The sequence below is a fragment of the Oncorhynchus nerka genome, linkage group LG9a, assembly GCF_034236695.1.
Source record: "Oncorhynchus nerka isolate Pitt River linkage group LG9a, Oner_Uvic_2.0, whole genome shotgun sequence".
In the NCBI taxonomy this organism is placed as follows: domain Eukaryota; kingdom Metazoa; phylum Chordata; class Actinopteri; order Salmoniformes; family Salmonidae; genus Oncorhynchus; species Oncorhynchus nerka.
In genome coordinates this window covers 39,106,652-39,130,165 of record NC_088404.1, presented here as the reverse complement: position 1 = coordinate 39,130,165, position 23,514 = coordinate 39,106,652, and positions in this window count along the sequence as shown.

The window sequence follows — 23,514 nt, the reverse complement described above, 5'->3', positions numbered from 1 at the left end:
GTTATGTTTGGCGTAAAAGCAACACAGCTCATCACCCTGAACACACCATCCCCACTGTCAAACATGGTGGTGGCAGCATCATGGTTTGGGCCTGCTTTTCTTCAGCAGGGACAGGGAAGATGGTTCAAATTGATGGGAAGATGGATGGAGCCAAATACAGGACCATTCTGGAAGAAAACCTGATGGAGTCTGCAAAAGACCTGAGACTGGGATGGAGATTTGTCTTCCAACAAGACAATGATCCAAAACATAAAGCAAAATCTACAATGGAATGGTTCAAAAATAAACATATCCAGGTGTTAAAATGGCCAAGTCAAAGTCCAGACCTGAATCCAATCGAGAATCTGCGGAACCTCACTGAGCTAGAGCTGTTTTGCAAGGAGGAATGGGAAAAAATTTCAGTCTCTCGATGTGCAAAACTGATAGAGACATACCCCAAGCGACTTACAGCTGTAATCGCAGCAAAAGGTGGCGCTACAAAGTATTAACTTAAGGGGGCTGAATAATTTTGTACGCCCAATTTTTCAGTTTTTGATTTGTTAAAAAAGTTTGAAATATCCAATAAATGTCGTTCCACTTCATGATTGTGTCCCACTTGTTGTTGATTCTTCACAAAAAAATACAGTTTTATATCTTTATGTTTGAAGCCTGAAATGTGGCAAAAGGTCGCAAAGTTCAAGGGGGCCGAATACTTTCGCAAGGCACTGTACTTATCATTTGCATATACTATATTCCTGGCATGAGTAGCAGGACTTTGAAATGTTGCGCGATTTTTAACAAAAAGCTGCGAAAATTCGCATGATCCCTAACAGGATTCATGTGAGAGGCATGAAACAGAAATAGAAACAGAGGGAAGAACACTATGCACAGTGCATTAATTAATATTATACAACGGGTGTGTCTAATCCTGAATGCTGATTGGTTAAAAGGACATTCCAGCCGGTGTCTATTCCACAAGATACCACTGGCTAAATCTATGACTTTAAAATGCCTATTTACTCTGTTCCATCTGACTACGCAATCCACTGTCTCATCAGCCCAGCCAGGCAATTTATAAACTTGATCTCCACTATGAAAATCATCTAGATATTATCTCCCATTTCTTTTAGACTAACATTTAGTTTTCAACAGCAGAGATTTGTATAAACCTTGTTGTCTGTCTCTCCGACATTTGCAACATTGTTTCAATATTCAAATTCGATCTCCAGCTGTCCCATAGTAATGAACGTGTAGGGGTCGGGAGTCGGAACGAGGCAGGCAGCATTTCTCAGCCAGCAGAAATCATGAATCAGCTGGCATAATTTTTATGTATATATACAAAGAAATGTCAATTGAAAAAAGGTAAAACAAAACAAAGCAGCTAGTTTGCAGTCTTTACAGCTTCCGTATTTGAAGTGATTGTGTTAGCGGTGTTGTTGGCTAGCTCCTCTGAACAACAGTGACCTGATGAGAGAACATTTTCTATGCCAGGCGAAATCGTGCCTCATTAGCTCATTGTTATGGATGTATCCAAATAAACGTCACTAGAAAACAGCTTAAACAAATGCAAATGCAGCTACTGTTGCTATTCTTTTTGACATTTGATGTGACTGTAAGTTAGATGTAGTTGGCTAACTAGCAAGCAAGGAATAAGAACGTTGCCAGCCGGTATGGCAATGGAACATTTAGTATGAACGACTGGGTCATGTCCATAGATACAGAACAAATGACCAACCAGCTTGAGTAGCAACCCTAGATTTGTGTCAGGAATATATCTTGTGGAATGATGAAATAGTATGAATAAATTAATCAAAATAACATTTTTAATGAAAATATGTCAATCATTATTTGAATATGTTGGTAACCCGTATAAAAGTGATAATGCCTTCGAAGCCGGTGTTTGGAGGATATATTGGCATGGTTTGCCATGCTACAGTTACGCTAACCCTAATATTGGCACCCTTGCCAATATATCCTCCAAACACCGGCTACTCGGACATTATCACTTAAACACAATGTACATTGTACATGTCTAATAGAATAAACTCACTTTTACTCTGTTAGTACACACTATCTAAAATACTGGAGGCTCTGGCATAGTAAACAAAGCCCCATCTTTAGCGAAAATTGTGCATAGTTAGATCATTGAAGATGATGAAATGATTATTGTCATGCTTCTAATTTGTGCCTATTGGTCAAGACTGAAAATGTAGGAGGACAGATGGAGCATGGTAATAAAAGAAGGGCCATGGAGCAAACATAAAGGTCTGATGAGCTGTTACTGGGGATTGGATTGCACTGGCAGCCTGATATCTAGAAAGCTAACAAAGCATTCAACAAATTAACTAATTAATTGCACACTCAATTAGGTTAGACATTAATCAGAGGCAGAATGTAGACAGAAAATGAGTACGCAGGGAAACAGAGCTAAAGGTTGAAGAGATAGTTTACCCTTGGAAGAAAGAGGGAGAGTTTGACCCACCATTTGTGCCACAAAGCAGGCTGGTATCAGGGACTGGTTTGAGAGCTGCGATGTTCTGGAGACATCGGTCAGAACCGGTATGCTGCCAAAGTCCACCTCTGTAGTCATCACATGGACAACCGCACCCTCCCCAATGCAGGACAGGAGCAGGTTCTATGAAATTAGAATACTTTAGATGGACCAGGGGTATAAATGCTACACACACATACTGCTAGTAGCAGTGTCTATCCTACATCTAGGAGATATAAGAAAGACCCATATTTAACAAACAAAAAATTGTCACTCAACTATTTCCATATATATACAGTACTTCCGTAATTTTTTAAAACTGGTACCGGGCTACCTTCAGACGAGTCTTGTGAGACATGTGGGCATCTCGCCTTTCAATAGAGGTGTCATATTAGTGTGCAACGGACGCTACAGACAGGAGTTGGAAGATCGGCTGTACCGACTTCAGACGAGTCCCGTAATGCTTGTGGGTTTTGTAGAGCAAAACAGAGAACATCATCATGTTCGTGAGAATAATCTTTTCCATGGAGTGGTCATATTAGTTTGTTGGCCAAATCGTTCTGACACTACAGACATTTTCATGAGAATTTTTAGGATGTCTCATGTTCTGACAAACACCTCTGTAGCTCGGGCAGTCTGCAATTGGCAGATGTCATGGAGATGCAGCCCATACAACAACAAAAAAACAGATATCTCTATTTCAAACAGACATCTCTATTTCAAGCAGATATCTCAATTTCAAACAAACATCACTATTTTAAACAGATGGATTTTGGTGGGGATTTTTGTATTATGCCATTTCGATTTCCTGGTGGGCGCTGACATCGACTCTAGGGGATCATCTGCTCTGAATGAGGTGCTTTAAAATGAGTGCCCTCTGACCATAAATCAGGACATTTACTGTAAGAGGTGTATTTTGACCCTAGGTGTAGATCTCTAACCAGGCATTGATGGGTAGGGCCAGCACCTCCTCTCCCACTCCTTGTGCATCCAACACTAGAGCCAGGCTGTAGCGCTGCACACTGTTGGAGTACAGGGTCACCTGCAGATAGAGGTACACAGCATATATAGACAGACAAGCATAGCCATGGCATTGGCATCTCTGTGAAGTAGAAGTGCTCGTTTGGCAAATATATTCCCAGTTCACACTGATTCACAGACTTTTGCCTAGTTATCAAATCACAACATTTTCCAATCATGCTTCCATTTTGGTCTTCTTTACACTTTCTGTATTACATACAGAAGAAGCCTACTACGCTACCTTCTAACACCTGTCAAGGCTGTCATCAGAGGAAGACACTACACTGAGAGTACACTGCATGTTCCACGGTGTCTGTATCTGGGGAGATTTCTGCACCACCCATGAATAACTTCCAATACTGTGAAAGGTTAGCCAAAGCCCATTTCCTCTGCTAGGTGAGAGCTTACCTCCCTCCAGCATATTTGACTCCCTCTGACCTCTTCTATATATTCTGCTCTTGTAAGAGAACTCATTAGAGCCCGGGAGTGCCGCTGTGCGGTCATTGGGCTGGAGAGCGAAGCAGAGTTTTCCAGACAGCCAAAGGAAGGCAGCAGACATGAGACACCCTATACAAAGGGTCCAAGACAGCTGCACAGATCCCCCTGATCTGCCCGCCGCAGCGCCTGACAGCTCTCAGTGATGGGAAAAGACCAAACAGTCTCCCATTGATAGGAAAAGACCAGCATATGACAGATACACTTAGTAACCAGAGGCAGCCAGAGCAAGCTGATGTAATAATCTAAGCTCTGCAGAGCCACAGGGAGAAAGGCATTTTCCTAGGCATTTATCTGCAACAGATTCTTTCAATATTCAACTCCACTACTGAATACAATTAAGGTCTGGCCCCTTCAGTGCCAATCATTGATTGAAGCCGTTGTGATTAGAGGGAATTAATTTAATGATTAGGTTATTCAAAATCTCAAATGAAAAATCTACAACACACAATATAGCACTAAATTGGAAAACAAACTGACTCATCATGATCCACCAGTCCACAATTAATAGCGGAGTTAAATGATCATCTTCTACAGTGAGCACATAAGCACTTTTTCATTGGAATAATGTTCACATACGGTATGTTTTCAGATAATGCTTAATATCTATAACAAGTAGAAAATGGAGGTAACTTCCTGGTCATGCTCCCCGCTAATTTCACACAACTGGATGTCAACAAGTCCCTGAGGACGCATGGTTCCTGAGGTGGGTGTCAGGGTGAACACAGTGGGCCGGTTCTGTCAAACTGAGGTCTGAAACCTAGGAGGTACTGGTGATGCTGGAAGGCCCACTGCCATCCCCTGGAACCCTCAGCCCAAAGGCCATAGCGACGTGTCATTCAGACTGCAGGTCAGTGTGTGAGGGAAACCTGGAGGTGAGGGGGAATAAGGAATGAAACATAGAGCAAGCAATGTTACGGTTCTAAAGATTAGGGCAAAATAAACTCCAAACAGTGTTAACTGACATACAGCTACAATGCCAGAGGGCAATTCATTCTAAAGAGGTTGATTTGTCTGTCTTCTTTAAAAAGGTCTGGTTTGTGTAAGGGAAATAAACAGTGAGATGAAAAAGGTGTCATAGCATACTTATTATCTGTCTGCAATGAACTTTGCTGTTATTGATCACAAGAGAAACATGCATTCTACCCTAGTTGATTCCGTGTTTAGTATTATTCCACAGTAAGCCATACACAAGTCATATTGGAGATAGATAAAGGCCTACTCAAAATATTTTCACAGAAAATGTATCAACCTGGACAATTGTTGGGAGGGTTGTATATTTCAAATATATATATATATATATTTCACCTTTATTTAAGGTAGGCTAGTTGAGAACAAGTTCTCATTTAAAACTTCGACCTGGCCAATAATAAAGCAAAGCAGTTCGACACATACAACAACAGAGTTACACATGGAATAAACAAACATACAGTCAATAATACAGTAGATAAAAATCTATTTACAGTGTGTGCAAATGAGGTTAAATGAGGGAGGTAAGGCAATAAATAGGCCATGGTGGCGAAGTAATTACAATATACCAATTAAACACTGGAGTGATTGATGTGCAGAAGATGAATGTGCAATACCGGGGTGGAAAGGAGCAAGGTAAATAAATAAATACTGTATGGGGATGAGGTAGTTGGATGGGCTATATTACAGATGGGCTATGTACAGGTGCAGTGATCTGTGAGCTGCTCTGACAGCTGGCGCTTAAATCTAGTGAGGGAGACATGAGTCTCCAGCTTCAGTGATTTTTGCAGTTCGTTCCAGTCAATAGTTGAATAGTGTGTATTTTAAGAGCTCCAAAGGCAACATTTTGCATTGAGGAGTGTGAGAAAATGTGTGCAAATGTTGCAAGAAGTGCACCAAAACAGTTTTTTAAGGGACTATTATTGCAAGACAATACATATAGCTAATTATATATTGTGGGCTATGTATTTCATTGACTTGTGGTAATGGTTGCTTATTTGCATCTGTCTCTCATTGATGTGTGTGTGCTTTATACTGTAAATAGTACCACAAAGCAGTAGGTATGCACTGTTTGATAAATCTGCCGCCAAGCCTAACACAAGCGTCTAACGATGAGTAACAGGCAGCATTGATGAGGATGAATGAAAAACTCACCGAAGGACACATCCTCAAAGTTGAGCTCCGAGACGTTGAAGTGAAACGTGGGGCCCATTATACAACCCCTAAAATAAATAAAAGTGCCAGGAAAGGTCACTGGACAATGCATAATAATTAAAGGAAAACACAGGGCTGGGCAAGTATAAAACAACTGAAGAACAAAACAAGATCAGTCAATTTCTTGGATGACAGTGTGAAAGGGTAATTCTGTAATCCTTACACTCAGCACTCCTCAGCAGTAATACATCTTAATCAGGGAGAGGTGCCAAGACTGGCAGGTGTGCTATGGAAACAAAAGGATTTTCACCACTGTTCTGCTTTGTACAATTTAAACACAACCTTTAGGGAATAATTTACTCAAACCTAGAGTATAAAATGTGTTCATCAAATGGGCAAGTCAGGGAGAGTAAGAATTCAGGAGATGAAGCATTCGGTTGATTAATGTAGGTCATGTGTTTTCTACATTGCTACATTTACATTTTAGAAAAGTCTAGCTGCTGGGGTTTGGGGTGATGTGTCTGGACATGCCCACCAATGTTTTATCCACCAAGGTGGGGATATACTGTACTGACCCTAATAAGACAATGATGGCGAGGTAAAGGATTGTGCTGAGATGGATGAGCGAGGTGATGGGGTGAGGGAGGGTATCCCCCATGGTGAAGAGTAACTCCTCAGTGAAGACCCCCAGGGTGCTGGAGGAGAAGCAGACCTCCAGAGTGTGACAGGCCCCAGGGAGGGGTGTGTCACTTGAGTGGGTTGAGTCACTGACGTGATCTTCCTGTCCGGGTTTGGTGCCCCCCTTGGGTTCGTGCCGTGGGGGAGATCTTCATGGGCTATACTCAGCCTTGTCTCAGGGTAGTAAATTGGTGGTTTGAAAAAATCCCTTAATCCTGCCTGGTTGGCCCTGTCCGGGGTATCGTCAGACGGGCCACTGTGTCTCCCGATCCCTCCTGTCTCAGCCTCCAGTATTTATGCTGCAATAGTTTATGTGTCGGGGGGGCTAGGGTCAGTCTGTTATATCTGGAGTATTTCTCCTACCTTATCCGGTGTCTTGTGTTAATTTAAGTATGATCCCTCTAATTCTCTCTCTCTCTCCCTCTCCCTCCCCTCCAGGAGGATCTGAGCCCTGGGACCATGCACCAGGACTACCTGGCCTGATGACTCCTTGCTGTCCCCAGTCCACCTGGTCATGATGCTGCTCCAGTTTCAACTGTTCTGCCTGCGGCTGTGGAACCCTGATCTGTTCACCGGACATACTACCTTGACCCGGACCTGCTGTTTTCAACTCTGTCTCTCTACCGCACCTGCTGTCTCTAACTCTGAATGGATGGCTATGAAAATCCAACTGACATTTACTCCTGAGGTGCTGACCTGTTGCACCCTCTACAACCACTGTGAATATTATTATTATTTGACCCTGCTGGTCATCTATGCTGGTCATCTAACATCTTGGCCATGTTCTGTTATATTCTCAACTCGGCAGAGCCAGAAGAGGACTGGCCACCCCTCAGAGCCTGGTTCCTCTCTAGGTTTCTTCCTAGGTTCCTGCCTTTCTAGGGAGTTTTTCCAAGCCACTGTGCTTACATCTGCATTGCTTGCTGTTTGGGGTTTCAGGCTGGGTTTCTGTATAACACTTTGTGACATCGGCTGATGTAAAAAGGGCTTTAAAAATATATTTGATTGATTGATTGAGGGGGAGCCATCCTCTTAGTGGGGCTGAAGGAGAAACACTGGACAAACGCTGAGCCGGGAGGAACCAGGTTAAAGGGGGGGCCTTGGGGCCTGCCACGCTCTCAATGAGACCCTTATTGGATAGAAGCAGCACCTGAGAACCAGGGAGAGAATACTTGTAGTGAAATATACTGTAAATGTAAGAATGATTAACCAAGTACCATTTGTTTTCTATCTAATGCACAAGATTTGATCAAATCAGAATTCCCATTTAGCCTACTGTAAGTGCACTGCAGTAGAAATGTGTGTATATTGCATGTTTTTATCTACAGTTGTTTGCTGCCACTGAAAAGATAGATTCTGTAAAACACATTATCTGGCAATACATGACCCAACAGTCTTCACAGGGGGTTGGGTTATTACAGTAAGACTGCCACATATGCCCTCGGAACTAAAGGGGCTGACTGGGCAGGCAGACTTTAAATAATTCACCTAGCAGTGAATTCAAACAGTGCCTGCCAGGTGCTGTTCTATTGTAGGACTAACAGTTATCACAATTATACTTCAATTATTCAATGATTAAGCATCTGCTGACTAGCGGCAGCAGTAGTGTGATTTATTTTGATGTGAGCCACGTCTTATTACAGGAGATCCTCTCACAGCTGCTCTTGTATTACATCTTTATAACAGCTGAGACTGTATGTTATGAGTCTCAGTTGTGGTGAGCTGAACAACTGGATCCACGGTATATAGCAGAACACTGTCATTCTTATTCAGTGTATTTAAGTGTCGATTTTTTAGTGTTTTTGGCCTTAGCTGTTTGTGTATATTATTAGTACCGGGCATCTCTTAACTAAGGTTAAGTGTCTCATAGCTGTGCTTGGAGGCAATAAAGATGTTACCCATGTCAAGGAAGTCAAATTTGAATTGCAATTTGGGGCCTACGCCCTCCCCCTTTATTCATAGAGGTAGGCGAGACTCACAGCCTAGATGATGAAGAGCACAGAGAACACAAAGATGCATTAAATAAACACACTGAATGTGCAAACAGATGAGCATGAATCAAGCACATCTGCCACTCACCGGTGTGTAGATAAAGAAATCATACACATACTGTACACTGCCATAAGGGAAAAAAATCTACTCTCAATGATGTGTTATTGAGGTCACCACATGCCCATTAAACCCTGTCAGACATGGAAATTAATGGAAATCTGACCTCCGGAAGTGGAAATACAGATGGATACCAAATGCAAAACAACCAACAACTTCTCTCTTAGTATGAGAGGATAGAAATCTAAGAGGCTTTCTCATCAAAGTTTCATTTCATTGCTGTTCATCACACTTTCTGCTTGTGACCTCTTTAGAATTGGATTCTACACTATTAGTCACTGTTATTGCTTCAGCAAGTAGTCAATCCCTGAGCATTCTCTACCAAAATCTGATCAAATCTGATCAAACTCTTCACCTGTAATGTCAAAGTAGACCATCTGCTAATAGATCTTGGCTTCCTGTGGTTTGAAAATGATGTTGACATCTGAGGTGGTGTTTGGCCAAATGTCCCCCTCCTGCAGGCAACAGGAAGGCTACCTTAAACACTATGCCTCTTACAGTATCAAACATGATTACTGATATCCTGCTGGTGTAGAAACTGGCATAGCTTGTCTTTGTCATGTAAGTAAGATGTTGTATATTTTTAATTTGTCAAGTGTAGAGTAGCTCAATGATATAATGCTGGTGATATACACTACTTCAGCAATAAGGCCTGAGGTATGGTATATTGGCCATATACCACAAACCTGCAAGGTGCCTTATTGCTATTATAAACCGGTTACCAACATAAATATAGTTTTCCGTCATATCTGTGGTATATTGTCTGATATACCATGGCTTTCAGCCAATCAGCATCCAGGAGCTAAACTACTTGGTTTATACACTGAATAAAAATATAAATGCGACATGCAACAATTTCAAAGATTTTACTGAGTTACAGTTCATATAAGAAAATCTGTCAATTGGAATAAATTAATTAGACCCTAATCTATGGATTTCACATGACTAGGGACACAGATATGCATTTTTGGTCACAGATACCTTTAAAATAGGTAGGGGCGTGGATCAGAAAACCAGTGTGTTTCTGGTGTAACCACCATTTGCCTCATGCAACTCGACAACTGTCCTTTACATAGAGTTGATTAGGCTGTTGATTGTGTCCTTTGAACTGTTGTCCCAATCCTCTTAATGGCTGTGCAAAGTTGCTGGATATTGGCAGGAACTAGAACACGCTGTCGTACACGTGAATCCAGAGCATCCCTAACAGGGTCAATGGGGGACATGTCTGGTGTGTATGGATAAAATGCAATTGTATTCATTGTACGTAGTTTATGTCTGCCCATACTATAACCCCACCGCCAGCATGGGGAACTCTGTTCACAATATTGACATCAGCAAATTGCTCACCCACATGATGCCATGCACACTGTCAGCCATCTGCCCGGTACAGTTGAAACTGAAATTAATCCATGAAGAACACTCTTCTCCAGTGTGCCATCGAAGGTGAGTTTTGCCCACTAAATTCAGTTACAATGCCGAACTGCAGTCAGGTCAAGACCCTGGTGAGGACGGTATCTGACAGTTTATGCAGAAGTTATTTGGTTGTGCAAACCCACAGTTTCATCAACTGTCCAGGTGGCTGGTCTCACTGCCAAATTCTCTAAAACGACATTGGTGAAGGTTTATGGTAGAGAAATTAACATCCAATTATCTGGCTATAGCTCTGGTGGACATTCCTGCAATCAGCATGCCAATTGCACTCTCCCTCAAAACTTGAGACATCTGTGTCATTGTGTTATCTGACAGAACTGCACATTTTAGAGCTGCCTTTTATTGCCCCCCAGCACAAGGTGCACCTGTGTAATGATCGTGCTGTTTAATAAGGTTCTTGATATACCACACCTGTCAGGTGGATGGATTATCTTGGCAAAGAAGAAATGCTCACTAACAGGGATGTAAACAAATATGTGCCCAAAATGTGAGAGAAATAAGCTTTTTGTGCGTATAGAACATTTCTGGGATATTTTATTTCAGCTCATGAAACATGGGATCAACACTTTACATGTTGAGTTTATATTTGTATTCAGTGTCATATAAAATTATATATTATAATACTCCCCTAATCCAAGTATTATTCTTTATCATCAAAGACAACTTATGTCTGCTGAAAGATAAAGCTTCTGTCCAAATGATAGTGTCTTTATCAAATAGATCAAGTCATCCAGTGGAAAAGAAAAGCAGCTGGGTGTTAATGTAGTACTTAGAAAGACACTAATGTAATCATAATCAGCAGACCTCTGGAGAGCAGAAGGACAAGTTTGCTTTAGGGTAACAGTGGGGTTCTGGCCTCACTCTGTGCTGACAGAGCACACCTCTTCAAGGTGCTATACAGAATACTTGGGTGCAGAGTTTGTCTTTGGGAGGCTTGGCTTTATTTGGAGGGTGTCTGTGTTTGTTTTCCACTCTTCCTTTCCAACTCTCTGACACAAAACCACATGACCAGACAGGAGAGTGAGACATCAAGGGCAAATGTTGGCGAGACTTCCCTGAGGACATAGTGTGCTTAACAAATGCCTGGGGAGAGTTGGGTGTCAGGATGGATGAGAGAATGAGTGGCTGTCTCCCCAGGGGCATCTCAGTCCAACGGTCAGACTCCGAGACAGCAGGTGAGATCAGGTTAGAGGCTGAACTGATCCAAGTGGCCACGCCTCTGACTCAGCAAGGACAGTCTCCCTCTGTGTTTGTGAATGCTGAACATATGGCTACTCATAAGTGCTCACACACACTGTCACACAAAAAAATTCAACACAAATTGGGATGAAAAATATGAAATTGAATATAGGAATATCCAGGGGACTTTTATAGCTGCTGTGGAGCAGTGACTCACTGCTAGCTGCATGGCAAAATAATATGCAGAGAGAGTTTTAAATGTGTTTTTAAAGGTTGGAGTTATTTCATCAAAGTGCTCAAGTTTGTCTTCTACCACAGCTGAGTACTCCACGGAGACAGATGTGTCACTGTCACCAGAGGCTGGAGGTGTGAACCAGGCAACGGGAAAACAAAGGCCTACGCCCAACCACTGCAGACACCACACTGAGTTATAGGGGTTGGTACAGAATGCTGGTACAGGGTATAATGCGATAAAGTGCATCCCTGAAATTAGTTATTAAAGTTTCCTTAGGGATTACAGGGCAAACCAAATAAGCATGAGGATACTATGGGAGGATTTTGGTATGCAAGTTGGCCTAGCTACTGCTGTGTAAAAAAACATGATGGCATTTGAGAAAACTATCCCTTAAATGCACTTTGCATGCACTTTGTGACTCACATACTGAGTAAAGTCTATAATCCCAGAGGGGGATTAGGTATCATGTAATTCAGCCTTGGTGATACTGTGTACTGTAGCGTAGCCTGCATTAGACCATAAGCTAAGACAAACACATTAAGTTTGTTTAGACTGTTGGTCAATGGGCATGGGCACCAAAGCTACTGTACCATAAACCATTGGACTCCCTATAAGAGAACATTTGCTATCAGCTCACAGTAAAATGCCCCCATCCTCCCTCCATCCCGTCTCTACATAGCACACCAGAGGTTCCACTATGATGTAGTTGTCTGAGAAGGACAGCCGTTTCTCCTTCAGCTGCCTGCGTCGGTCTTTGAAGGTGCGTGAGAGCATGGACAGGCGGAGTGGGGTCTGCGTCACACTCTGTCAGGAACTGATCCATCTCATCCTCCTCTTCCCGCTGCAGCTCGGAACAGAACCTAGATTCACTGCAGAGCAGAGAGATCCACAGCGAGAGAGAGTGAGTAGGGGATGAAGACAGAGGAGCATCTAAACAGGCTACATACAAAGGCGTTGATCTGGACCGACCATCAAGCTTTTCTGATGATCCATTAGCTAAGGGTCACTTTAGATGTTTGTTTTACAGTAAATCAATGTATGTTGATGTGTTGATCACGTTTACATTGGGATGTACATCATGGAGATGAACACAAACGGACATCCCACCTTAGCTTCTGCTGCTCCTCCTCCTGTTCAGTGGCACATCTCTTCCACTGATAGTGGACTATAGTATCACTCCTGTTCACTATGGAGACTGAGCTTTGGTTGGCCATGGAAATGTAGGTTGTCTCCACTATGACAGAGTTCCTAGCCAGCCTCACATTCACGTCTGTAGACACTCCACACAGACTGATGTAAACATCCTCCCTGGAGGAGAAACAACAGACACACACAGCTACTGGATTATCTAACAACTCATTAAGAGTACTGTAGCTGGGCAATGTACGTACACTGTATGTAGAACGTCAAAAGTACATAGATTGGGGTAGATTCTAAAATACAGGCCTTTTCTATTAGTAATGGGGGGGAAAATTTATAGTTACATTTCGGGAAATTATTTTTGAGTTTTGGTTTAGCTGTACCTGTACCAAACTCCAGTATTTTTCCTTTATAGTTTTTTCACCATCTTCTTTTTAAATTGGGAGCAAATTTGTTAACAGCACTTTATTTCCATGACTGATGAAAACTTGTTTTCTCATGGCTCTCTGTGTAATTAGGTGACGGTGATGGTACGAGGGCCAGATTGGGAATTTAGCCAGGACACTCTTACGATACTGTAAGTGTAAGTACAATGGGATCTTTAGCGACCACAGAGAGTCAGGATACATGTTTAACATCCCATCCAAAAGACAGCACACTACACAGGGCAATGTCCCCAATCACTGCCATGGGGCATTTTTTTTAACCAGAGGAAAGCGTGCCTCCTACTGGACCTCCAACACCACTTCCAGCAGCCGCTGGTCTCCCATCTAGGGACCAACCAGGACCAACCCTGCTTAGCTTCAGAAGCAAGCCAGCAGTGGAATGCAGGGTGGTATGCTGCAATAAAATGACAGTATCGAATTGCAATACATAGTGTATCGGAACCAAAATATTGTGATCATTTAGTGTCGTGAGGTCCCTGTCAATTCCCAGCCCTATTTTCTAAACAGTTCATTATCTGTCAGGACTTTATGGCAAAGCCACAAATGTGATGCTATAGTCTAGCCCAGTAGTCTAGTGTTTCTTAAACCTTTTCTAAATGAGAAATGGACCATCCTCCCATGACCCAAATCGTCATCCAAAGACCCAAATTAAGAAAAAAATACTGTGTGATGATAGATTCTCATAACTGCAACCCACCTCTCACATGCCCAGGGTCCACCAGGGCCTATAGTTTCAGAAACCCTGGTCTAGCCAGTGGGCTACTGTTGGTCGGTGCTTCATAATTGGTCATGGAGATGGCGCTGTTAGATTAGCATGACAGGTAGGCTATACTCTGTCTGAGCCATCCACAACAATTACAGAGTCTCTCTTGGACCAAGTGACACAAAACACATGGTTCCCACCGGAGCAGTCAGCTTACAGAATGAAAACAGAAAAACAATGCAAAAATCAGCCTGTGGAATATGTAAATACTTTGAGCATTTTGTTTTGTTTGGCTAGTTTGGATACATTCAAAACAGAACCATGGTGCTTTAGCAGAGATCCCAATCTGACCCTAACGAGTGAACCAAGACACAATTGAACCCCAAATTAAATAGACTGGTATTCAAATTGCATCCTGGATTTAAACAAGCAGGAAGCACTAGGCAGCCATCAAACTTTATTTAGCCAAAATGAGTTTTGTGTTAGATTCAAGTAATACAATACAATTAAACCCAATGTGATGATGTGGATGATTATCTAATAGGCTTTATTATTATTATTCTTACTACAATTTATCCACAACGGTATAGTCACATTTAACATTATTCATATTTTCTTCAAGGCCAAATGAGCTAAATCCATCAATAAGAATAAACCTGTAACAGAGAAGCCCTACTGCAGATTTACAAACAAATTAAATGTCCCTCGGCTCCGCAGAGCAAGAGAGGGAGGAGGAGGAGGGGGGCATCTGAGTCCTGGTTCCTTGGAGAATGCACTGAGTAAACACATACTGAAAGTGCACATGAACAGTCTTTACCATTGCATCAATGACATACTGACTGACAGACTGACTGACTGACCAACTGTGGTAGATACTCTAGACAAATAGGCTAGACAGACAGGCTAGACAGACAGGCTAGACAAATAGGCTAGACAGACAGGCTAGACAGACAGGCTAGACAAATAGGCTAGACAGACAGGCTAAACAGACAGGCTAGAAAAATAGGCCAGACAGACAGGCTAGACAGCTATGCTAGACAGATTGGCTAGACAGACAAGCTTGACAGACAGGCTAGACAGACAGGCTAGACAGATAGGATAGACAGACAGGCTAGACAGACAGGCTAGACAAATAGGCTAGACAGACAGGCTAGACAGACAGGCTAGACAGACAGGCTAGACAGATAGGCTAGACAGACAGGCTAGACAGACAGGCTAGACAAATAGGCTAGACAGACAGGCTAGATAGATGGGCTAGATAGACAAGCTATGCAGATAGGCTAGACAGACAGGCTAGACAGATAGGCTAGACAGACAGGCTAGACAAATAGGCTAGACAGACAGGCTAGATAGATGGGCTAGATAGACAAGCTATGCAGATAGGCTAGACAGACAGGCTAGACAGATAGGCTAGACAAACAGGCTAGACAGACAGGCTAGACAGACAGGCTAGATAGACAGGCTAGATAGACAAGCTAGACAGATAGGCTAGACAGACAGGCTAGACAGACAGGCTAGACATATAGGCTAGACAGACAGGCTAGACAGACAGGCTAGACAAATAGGCTAGACAGACAGGCTAGATAGATGGGCTAGATAGACAAGCTAGACAGATAGGCTAGACAGACAGAATAGACAAATAGGCTAGACAGACAGGCTAGATAGATGGGCTAGATAGACAAGCTATGCAGATAGGCTAGACAGACAGGCTAGACAGATAGGCTAGACAGACAGGCTAGACAGACAGGCTAGACAAATAGGCTAGACAGACAGGCTAGACAGACAGGCTAGACAAATAGGCTAGACAGACAGGCTAAACAGACAGGCTAGAAAAATAGGCCAGACAGGCAGGCTAGACAGCTATGCTAGACAGATTGGCTAGACAGACAAGCTTGACAGACAGGCTAGACAGACAGGCTAGACAGATAGGATAGACAGACAGGCTAGACAGACAGGCTAGACAAATAGGCTAGACAGACAGGCTAGGACAGGCTAGACAGACAGGCTAGACAGATAGGCTAGACAGACAGGCTAGACAGATAGGCTAGACAGACAGGCTAGACAGACAGGCTAGACAAATAGGCTAGACAGACAGGCTAGATAGATGGGCTAGATAGACAAGCTATGCAGATAGGCTAGACAGACAGGCTAGACAGATAGGCTAGACAGACAGGCTAGACAAATAGGCTAGACAGACAGGCTAGATAGATGGGCTAGATAGACAAGCTATGCAGATAGGCTAGACAGACAGGCTAGACAGATAGGCTAGACAAACAGGCTAGACAGACAGGCTAGATAGACAGGCTAGATAGACAAGCTAGACAGATAGGCTAGACAGACAGGCTAGACAGACAGGCTAGACATATAGGCTAGACAGACAGGCTAGACAGACAGGCTAGACAAATAGGCTAGACAGACAGGCTAGATAGATGGGCTAGATAGACAAGCTAGACAGATAGGCTAGACAGACAGAATAGACAAATAGGCTAGACAGACAGGCTAGATAGATGGGCTAGATAGACAAGCTATGCAGATAGGCTAGACAGACAGGCTAGACAGATAGGCTAGACAAACAGGCTAGACAGACAGGCTAGACAGACAGGCTAGACAGACAGGCTAGACAGACAGGCTAGACAGACAGGCTAGACAAATAGGCTAGACAGACAGGCTAAACAGACAGGCTAGAAAAATAGGCCAGACAGACAGGCTAGACAGCTATGCTAGACAGATTGGCTAGACAGACAAGCTTGACAGACAGGCTAGACAGACAGGCTAGACAGATAGGATAGACAGACAGGCTAGACAGACAGGCTAGACAAATAGGCTAGACAGACAGGCTAGACAGACAGGCTAGACAGACAGGCTGACAGATAGCTAGACAGACAGGCTAGACAGACAGGCTAGACAAATAGGCTAGACAGACAGGCTAGATAGATGGGCTAGATAGACAAGCTATGCAGATAGGCTAGACAGACAGGCTAGACAGATAGGCTAGACAGACAGGCTAGACAAATAGGCTAGACAGACAGGCTAGATAGATGGGCTAGATAGACAAGCTATGCAGATAGGCTAGACAGACAGGCTAGACAGATAGGCTAGACAAACAGGCTAGACAGACAGGCTAGACAGACAGGCTAGATAGACAGGCTAGATAGACAAGCTAGACAGATAGGCTAGACAGACAGGCTAGACAGACAGGCTAGACATATAGGCTAGACAGACAGGCTAGACAGACAGGCTAGACAAATAGGCTAGACAGACAGGCTAGATAGATGGGCTAGATAGACAAGCTAGACAGATAGGCTAGACAGACAGAATAGACAAATAGGCTAGACAGACAGGCTAGATAGATGGGCTAGATAGACAAGCTATGCAGATAGGCTAGACAGACAGGCTAGACAGATAGGCTAGACAGACAGGCTAGACAGACAGGCTAGACAAATAGGCTAGACAGACAGGCTAGACAGACAGGCTAGACAAATAGGCTAGACAGACAGGCTAAACAGACAGGCTAGAAAAATAGGCCAGACAGACAGGCTAGACAGCTATGCTAGACAGATTGGCTAGACAGACAAGCTTGACAGACAGGCTAGACAGACAGGCTAGACAGATAGGATAGACAGACAGGCTAGACAGACAGGCTAGACAAATAGGCTAGACAGACAGGCTAGACAGACAGGCTAGACAGACAGGCTAGACAGATAGGCTAGACAGACAGGCTAGACAGATAGGCTAGACAGACAGGCTAGACAGACAGGCTAGACAAATAGGCTAGACAGACAGGCTAGATAGATGGGCTAGATAGACAAGCTATGCAGATAGGCTAGACAGACAGGCTAGACAGATAGGCTAGACAGACAGGCTAGACAAATAGGCTAGACAGACAGGCTAGATAGATGGGCTAGATAGACAAGCTATGCAGATAGGCTAGACAGACAGGCTAGACAGATAGGCTAGACAAACAGGCTAGACAGACAGGCTAGATAGACAGGCTAGATAGACAAGCTAGACAGATAGGCTAGACAGACAGGCTAGACAGACAGGCTAGACATATAGGCTAGACAGACAGGCTAGACAGACAGGCTAGACAAATAGGCTAGACAGACAGGCTAGATAGATGGGCTAGATAGACAAGCTAGACAAACAGGCTAGACAGACAGGCTAGACAGACAGGCTAGATAGACAAGCTAGACAGATAGGCTAGACAGACAGGCTAGACAGCTATGCTAGACAGATTGGCTAGACAGACAAGCTTGACAGACAGGCTAGACAGACAGGCTAGACAGATAGGATAGACAGACAGGCTAGACAGACAGGCTAGACAAATAGGCTAGACAGACAGGCTAGACAGACAGGCTAGACACTCAGGCTAGATAGACAGGCTAGACAGACAAGGCAGACAGATAGGCTAGACAGACAGGCTAGACAGACAGGCTAGACAGATAGGCTAGACAGACAGAATAGACAAATAGCCTAGACAGACAGGCTAGACAGACAAGCTAGATAGACAGGCTAGATAGACAGGCTAGATAGACAGGCTAGACAGACAGTCTAGACAGACAGGCTAGATAGACAGGCTAGATAGACAAACTAGACAGACAGGCTTGACAGACAGGCTAGACATATAGGCTAGACAGACAGGCTAGACAGATAGGCTAGACAGACAGGCTAGACAGACAGGCTAGACAGACAGGCTAGACAAATAGGCTAGACAGACAGGCTAGATAGACGGGCTAGATAGACAAGCTATGCAGATAGGCTAGACAGACAGGCTAGACAGAAAGGCTAGACAGACAGGCTAGATAGACAGGCTAGATAGACAAGCTAGACAGATAGGCTAGACAGACAGGCTAGACAGACAGGCTAGACAGACAGTCTAGACAGACAGGCTAGATGGACAGGCTAGACAAATAGGCTAGACAGACAGGCTAGATAGACAAGCTAAACAGATAGGCTAGACAGACAGAATAGACAAATAGGCTAGACAGACAGGCTAGACAGACAGGCTAGACAGACAGGGTAGATAGACAGGCTAGATAGACGGGCTAGGTAGAAAGGCTAGACAGGCAGGCTAGACAGACAGGCTAGACAGTCAGGCTAGATAGACAGGCTAGACAGACAAGGCAGACAGATAGGCTGGACAGACAGGCTAGACAGACAGGCTAGACAGACAGGCTAGACAGACAAGCTAGACAGACAGGCTAGATAGACAGGCTAGATAGACAGGCTAGATAGACAGGGTAGATAGACAGGCTAGATAGACAGGCTAGACAGATAGGCTAGATAGACAGGGTAGATAGACAGGCTAGATAGACAGGCTAGACAGACAGGCTAGAAAGACGGGCTAGAAAGACGGGCTAGACAGACAGACTCACACTTGAATTGTGTAGTAAAAAACATGTTGTTGGGTCTTTTAAGATAGTTCCACAACAGGCTCATTAGTAATTAGTAGTCCACCCAGTGGGACCAGTCTGTAGTCAAGTAAACTGTCCCTGTGGATTTCCTTGCCCTTATTCCACAAATGTGAGTAAATACTTCAGGTAGTGAAATTGAAATAACAAGCAATTTATGCTTTGTTTTCCAATAAGAAGCCTGAGACTACAGTATACCTAAATTCATTGCTGGAAAACAGTCCATCTGTATCAAAAATGATGTAAAGCCTACAGTACTCTACAGTACTATACCCCTTTAAATATTAGTCAAAGAACGATACATGTACTTAAGCCATTATATACACCTCCTGTAACCATGCATCTTTTATCTGCAAAATGAGGGATGCAGATTAGGCCATACAGTACAGTAAAATGATCTCATAAAAACATATCTTCAAAGAACTTACAATGAAGGATTGGCTTGACAGTTTGTCTCTGAAATAGGTGTCTCAGATCAAGTCAGATGAAGGACAACATCCAGGGATAAGAAGCTTTTTCATTAAGACATTCGTATCAATGTCACAACCTCATAAATCTATCCACTTTGTATTTGATCCACCAAGTTCTCCTGTTGAACACCGAAGTAGACGTATTACAGTGGATAGACTGTGAGAATTCAGTGAGAGCACTCTGTTGGGACGTAGGGACAATGCAAGGTGGGTAAGCAAGCTAGCTACTATAGTTGCTGCCCAGATAAATAACTCAATGTTGTCTCAGGAGGACGCATGGATGGTTAATAGCATCTCTAGAGCAAATATACACTTAAAACCAGCATGTACACTAAGTGTACAAAACACTATGAACACTGCTCTTTCCATGACATAGACTGAACAGGTGAATCCAAGTGAAAGCTATGATCCCTTATTGATGTCACTTGTTAAATCCACTTCAATCAGTGTAAATGAAGGGGAGGAGACAGGTTTTAGAAGGATTTTTAAGCCTTGAGACAATTGAGACATGGATTGTGTATATGTGCCATTCAGAGGGTCACTGGTCAAGACAAAATACTTACGTGCCTTTGAACGGGGTATGGTAGTAGGTTTCAGGGGCACAGGTTTGTGTCAAGAACTGCAACACTGCTAGGTTTTTCACGCTCAACAGTTTCCCATGTGTATCAAGAATGATCCACCACCCAAGGACATCCAGTCAACTTGACACAACTGTGGGAACATGGGCCAGCATCCCTGAGGAACACTTTCGACACTTAAAGTCTATGCCCCGGCAAAATTAAGGCTCTTTTGAGGGCAAAAGATGAGGGGGAGGGGTGTTCTTAAATGTTTTGTACACTCAGTGCATAATGACAAACATGCCTGAAGCCTATAGAATTGATATTATATTTTTACATGATCATATGTCAGGTGCAATAAAGCTGTGATATACTTGTATGTCCTACAAAGAAAGAGAATAGAAAAGATGGGGAAATGAAGGCACCATAATTATCGCTGACATCCTGATGCTATGACAACTGTTGACAGGCAAGGAACATTAGCCTCTCTCCCACACTGCTCAAGCCAATCTCATGCTTTCATCATCTCATTTTCTCAAGAGATTAATTCTGCACAGCCATCAGTTTCCAGGCTATGCAGAGGATATTTTAACCTCAGCTGATGCTACTGCTGAAAGTTCTCCATTTGATTGCCCATGCTGCATTTCACAATAGACTGTGTGTGTGTGTGTGTGTGTGTGTGTGTGTGTGTGTGTGTGTGTGTGTGTGTGTGTGTGTGTGTGTGTGTGTGTGTGTGTGTGTGTGTGTGTGTGTGTGTGTGTGCTTGTGCCTGTGCGCGTGCGTGTGCGTGTGCGTGTGTGTGTGTGCTTGTGCATGTGTGTGTGTGTGTGTGAGAGAGAGCTCCTGTAACGTTCTGAGTGTGATGGGTGAGAAGTCAGGCGCAGGAAGCAGAGAGTTCAGGGGAGTGCTACTTTAATGCACAATAAACGGCGAACATAAGCCAACACAGGGCGTATAATACAACAAACGCCCCAAACAGGGGGACTTAAACTGTCCAGCAAAACCCACGAAATGGGAAAACACGTAACCCATAGACGTGCACACAAGTTTACACAAAACAGAAAGTCACAATAATTAATCCCGCACAAGGAACCAGGCGGGCCGGCTGACTAATAAAGCCTCACTAATTATACCCAACTCAAAACAGGTGCACTCAATAAACACATAAGGAGGGGGAGGAAATAATCAGTGGCAGCTAGTAGGCCGGCGACGACGACGGCCAAGCGCCACCCGAACGGGAAGGGGAGCCACCTTCGGTCGGAGTCGTGACAGCTCCTGTGCTTTCCTAAAAGAGTCTGGGCTAAACTCATCAAGGAACTGTCTCTTTGTTCCTAAATAAACACACAAAAAAAGTAAATATGAGCAGCGATAAGACTATAACTAATTCATTCATTCCAATAGCAAAGGTAGCCTGTCTTGAACCCAATGATAGCATTTCTCACCAGAATTGACTTTGAGGTTTTTTTCCTGTGTGAATATTGTTGCTGGTTTTTATCTAGCACATCAAAAGAACAGGAGAGAGTACCATTTCTTGTCTCCTGTCACCTAGCATCCAAGTATTCAGGCAGGAGCAAAGGTAGCAACCTGACCCCTGTTTTCATTATTGTGTTGATTTTAGGAAAATGACATAGCAGTGACTGGGGAGCTGGATTCATATCTAACGAGATGGTTATCATATTGAATCTCAGTAACTAGCAGTCACACCCTTGAGCAAAGGAGGCTAATTTGTGACGCATCAGCTACAGTTCAATAAAATGTACAATATGTAAAGGTGTTCAAGATGAGGGTTTCTCAAATTTTACCATGGTTAAAATGATATGTTCATGGGTCAAACATGTACTACTTGTCCGGTACTTCTTGACAAGATACTTATGACTTTCTGCCCAGAAATGTAAGTTTGAAGTCCCAATATGAGAGTGAGAGCCTGCAGTAAGGCTGCTCTCTGGCAGGCTCCATTCACTGACTCCAGAGCGTAACCTCCAGATCAGCTTAATCTGAAACATAGATGAGAAGGAGACAGGGAAAGGTGCTAAATTAAAAATGATATTCAACTGATGGGCCTAAAGTGGTCTTTTAGAGCAGAGCACTTTATAAAACGTTAATGCTGCTGCCCTTCAGTAGACCTGGATGTTTATGCAGTGAGACAGCAGAGCACCAAGCACCACCTGAGGCAAACACACACACACACACACACTCACACACACACACACACACACACACACACACACACACACACACACACACACACACACACACACACACACACACACACTAGGGCTTGACATTCAGGGCTGCCCACTGGCCCACAGAGGTTTTGGAACCCCCCCTGGCCAGTTGATCATCCCCGTCAGTGGCCCATCATTCCTGTCAGTGGCCCATTATCCCCGTCAGTGGCCCATCATCCCCGTCAGTGGCCCATTATCCCCGTCAGTGGCCCATTATCCCCGTCAGTAGCCCATCATCCCTGTCAGTGGCCCATTATCCCCGTCAGTGGCCCATCATCCCCGTCAGTGGCCCATCATCCCCGTCAGTGGCCCATCATCCCCGTCAGTGGCCCATCATCCCCGTCAGTGGCCCATCATCCCCGTCAGTGGCCCATTATCCCCGTCAGTGGCCCATTATCCCCGTCAGTGGCCCATCATCCCCGTCAGTGGCCCATCATCCCCGTCAGTGGCCCATTATCCCTGTCAGTGGCCCATCATCCCCGTCAGTGGCCCATCATCCCTGTCAGTCGCCCGTCATCCCCGTCAGTGGCCCATCATCCCCGTCAGTATCACATGCATGCTGCACACATAGCCTATAGCCTAGTTTGAATGTTCCAAATGATGATATATATCAGTAAATGCTAAGGCAAGAATGGGTATGCAAACCAGGTATAAAAACATCAGGGGTGAGGGGAAAAAACGATTTAATAAATGTTTTAATAAAACTGTAACATAACAAACTGTGGAAAATGCCCGGGGGTGTGCAATTGTCAAGTTGACTTGAATGTCAAGACCTGCACACACTCACACATGCACACTCACACCAATCAAGTACTCCTTTG